The sequence below is a fragment of the Bison bison genome, unplaced genomic scaffold, assembly GCF_000754665.1.
Source record: "Bison bison bison isolate TAMUID 2011002044 unplaced genomic scaffold, Bison_UMD1.0 scf7180017864329, whole genome shotgun sequence".
Classification (NCBI taxonomy): Eukaryota; Metazoa; Chordata; class Mammalia; order Artiodactyla; family Bovidae; genus Bison; species Bison bison.
This window is the reverse complement of record NW_011494901.1, coordinates 3957409-3961793: the sequence shown is the minus strand read 5'-3', so window position 1 is coordinate 3961793 and position 4385 is coordinate 3957409.

Here is a 4385-nt window from a genome sequence, read left to right as displayed (position 1 = left end):
AGAAAAAAGCAGAGACATTACTTTGCCAACAAAGGTCCATCTAGTCAAGGCATGGTTTTTCCTGTGGTCATGTATGGATGTGAGAGTTGGACTGTGAAGAAAGCCGAGTGCCAAAGAACTGATGCTTTTGAACTGTGGTGTTGGAGAAGACTCTTGAGAGTCCCTTGGATTGCAAGGAGATCCAACCAGTCCATCTTAAAGGAGATCAGTCCTGGGTGTTCAGGACTGATGCTGAGGCTGAAACTCCAATACTTTGGCCACCTCATGCGAAGAGTTGACTCATTGGAAAAGACCCTGATGCTGGGAGGGATTGGGGGCAGGAGGAGAAGGGGACGACTGAGGATGAGATGGCTGGATGGCATTGCCGACTCAATGGACATGAGTTTGGGTAAACTCCGGGAATTGGTGATGGACAGGGAGGCCTGGCGTGCTGCGATTCATGGGGTCACAAAGAGTTGGACACGACTGAGCAACTGAGCGACCTTTGTGGTTACCTATTCTATAACTAGCATAGGTGCAAAAATAAGGATCTTTGTTGCTCTAAACTGGAGTTTCCAGATTTAGAAGATAATATACAGGATATCTAGGTAAATTTGAATTTCAGATACAATAAATAATATTCAGTATAAAAATTAGTATGCAATATACTAAAAATTATTCATTATTTAGAAAATAATTCAAGCTTCACTGAATGCCCTGTGTTTTCTCTGGCAACCTTATTCTGAAAAGATCTTTCCCTAGAGAGCAGAGCAGCAAAACATCTGGAATAAAGGAAAAGTTCTGTGGTCCTTTTTCCTACTAAGTAAAACTGTAGTGGCCAACTAATCGGGTCTTTCTTGAAATGTACTCCCCCTTCACTTCCCAAAAGGATTAAAATGTAAAAAGCACAGACAAGCAACCCATTAAAATAGAAATAGAAATTCAAAAGAAATAGAAAGCGATGAGGAAGTTTGAACTCCAAAAGCCATATGGTTGTGGTTGATCTTTACTTTGCTTCTCAACTTCTTGGTGGCCCAAAGCCCAAAGAAAACTTGATCTGATACAAGGACCCAGGCAACCAAGGCTTTTGTTTGGTCCCAGTTCTTGGAGGCCTTTATCATAAGGGTCATTATACAAAAAACAGCCTGCTAGCCATTGTGGTCCCAAGGGAAGGCAGCTTAGGGAGCCCAAACACCCGGAACACCTGGCCTGAGGCTCAGCTTGGCCTCACCCTGTCACTTCCACTCTATCACCTCATTTATTCATCTAGAATGTGACTTGCCACACTAAACACATTACAAATATCAGATACTACCACTAGAGCTAGGACTAAGGACACCAAGACCAGGACACCATGCATTCTGCAAGGGTTTCATGAAACACACATAAGCACTCTTCAAATGACTGTTATTACATTCCTCCTTGATTTAAAAGACTAGGACACAACATTAAAATGTAATTCAACAAAGGCCTTTTTGGCAAGGTAGGTCAAAAAACGAAAGCCATCCTGGCTGACCACCTGTCTCTTGAACTTCTCAAACACACGATGCTCGGGCTGCGGCATCACAGAACACAGGGATGTCAGTGAGTCTTGCCTTTACCGTTGCTAAGAATCTCTGCAGCCTGGTGCCTGAGAATAAGTTATCTTGACCTAAAAGCAAGCCACAAGCAAATGGGAGTGCCCGTCCAAACCCAAGGCAGAACTGCAGGCCGAACTTCTTTCTTTTCTTTTTTAAAATTTTGATCTTAGTTCCCTGACCAGGGATTGGACCCACACTCACTGCAGTGGAAGCTCAGAGTCTTAACCACTGGACCGCCAGGGAAGTCGCTAAACTTCTTTCAAGGAATTGGCAATGGTTGGCCAGAGTGGTAAGAGAAGGAAAGATACGTGTCTGTGTATACCACTGGATTTGCAGATAGGCTATGGAATGCAAATGCTTAGTCACTGCGAATTGGCTGCCAGGAGCCGATGGTGTATCAGTGTAACTATCATGAGGTCCTTTCTGCATCAGCCACATTTATATGGGGCCCTCTTCCCTTTCGAAGCAGACAGTCACCTTTTGCTCACAGAGTTCCTAGAAAAAATATGTTTCCTTTTAGAAATAACTACTAATAACAATTATTATCACAGATGTAATCATTACATACTGTGCTGTTTTTATATGCCTATTTCATTAAACCCTTGTAAAAAATATGCTCTATTATTACTTCCATTTTACTGTGAGAAAATCAGTTGAAGATGATCCTTTCTACCTGGTAAGTAGGGGTAAAAAGACTCTGGGACTCTGGAAAAGAACACTGTTCAATTTTCTATTCTTATTGATTTACAAATCTGGTTTACTTTAACAAGAAGAGGTACGAGGCCTGAGGACTGACTGATTATTCACAAATATAAATAGTGATTGAGTACCTGCTAAGAGAAGAGTTTTAAGCTAATCACATAAGGAATGTGCAGACAGCTGCTGTCCACACAGGCTTGCAATCTAGTCTGGTCTACAAATTAACCAAGATAGCATATCTATGCCCTCAGGAAGGTGTGACCTTGGGTCACCTCCCTCTGACCAACAGCCTTTGTGGTGGTGAATTTAAATATCAAAGGCAGCCCTAGGTGCCTGATGGGGGAGCTTGCATTGTACCCGATTGAGTCCCCCAGGTCCATCTAGGTCCCCAGGCCAACAAAGGTCCGTCTAATCAAAGCTATGGTCTTTCCAGTAGTCATGCATGGATGTGAGAGTTGGACTATAAAGAAAGCTGAGCTCTGAAGAATTGATGCTTTTGAACTGTGGTGTTGGAGAAGACTCTTGAGAGTCCCTTGGACTGCAAGGAGATCAAACTAGTCCATCCTAAAGGAAATTAGTCCTGAATATTCATTGGAAGGACTGATGCTGAAGTTCAAACTCCAATACTTTGGCCACCTGATGTGAAGAACTGACTCATTGGAAAAGACCCCGAGGCTGGGAAAGATTGAATGAGGGAGGAGAAGGGGATGACAGAGGGTGAAATGGTTGGATGGCATCACTGACTCAATGGACGTGAGTTTGAGTAAACTCCAGGAGTTGGTGATGGACAGGGAAGCCTGGTGTGCTGCAGTCTGTGGGGTCGCAAAGAGTCACACACAACTGAGCGACTGAACTGAACTGAACTGAGTGCCCCAGGAGAAGGAGGGTTTAGAGGCCAAATGTAACTCTCAGGGCCTCAGTTTGGTCCAGCTGGCAGGCTGTTTTGCTGGCACTTTCGAATGAGGTTCCTGATCCTTCCAGCTATATGCAGGCCCTTCAGACTTCAGAAGTTCTGAGTGATCCCGTCACTGAAGGGATCACTGGCTGGCCCTATTTTGCAACAAAAACAGTGACTGTCACCACTTGGGCAGAGAACGGAGGAGCAAGTGTGAGGGTGGGCTCCGTAACTCATTCTGAAAATGGACAGCGTCAGTCAGTGGAATGAGGGTGGAGGCCGCAAAGTGGGGTGTCACTTCTGTCTTGACAGAGGGCATCCCTGAGGCAGATCTCGGAGCCAGGGATCACCACCAGGAGCCCTCTGAGGGGAAGACCAGTAGGCCCTCCCTGGGACCACAGAGCCCTACTACTGGGATTTGGGGCAACCTGAAACTTCCTCAGAGGGGACACCCTGGTTCTCCCTGTTTCCCCAGCCAGTGGCCTGCCCTCCAGAGCGTTCTCCCTTTGCTTTGTGTATGTCTTGCATTTTTAAACAGCACTTTCTCAGAACAGATGCTTCTTCCCTCCTTCCTGGTGGCCTTTCTGCACAAACAGCAGATTGCCTGCTTCTGTCATCTTAATGGAGGGAAGGAGAGAAACATGCTAATCATGTTATTTTTCTCTTCCTTCTGCCTGCAATAGCTACATGAGCCAAGGGTCCTCTCTCCTCTTCAGTCTCTCTCTGTGTTTAACTCCCTGAGTAGGAGATGTCCCTTGGGACATCCCACCAAGCCTGCTTCCACTTTGGCCAGTGGGGTTCTTTTTTAACAGATACCCTTTTACCCTAGATCTCTGCTTCCTTTGACTTCCTAAGAGTCAGGTTGCCTTGCAGTCACTGATAATGCCTTTATTTCAGATTCCCCTGTAGATTAAAGACTGAGTTGAAATGGAGGCCACCAGCACCAGAGAAGAGTGAATCACCGTAAGACAGCATCTAAAGTTAGGCTAGCGCCTCCTTCTCCCAGGGCTGCTGCAGCACACAACTCCGGGGGCATCTTTCACACAGGGATGTGTACCTATCTGATAGTCTTACAGTGTCTTGCACAGATGTCCTAGAAAACAAGCACAATACTCAGTCATAAAACAAACATAACGCAACAAAATTCTAGGGACTTTTGCTCATTGTGACGACTTTAACAGTTTTGAAATATCATATGGATTACCCTCCATTGGTCTCTGTTTGGTGCCATA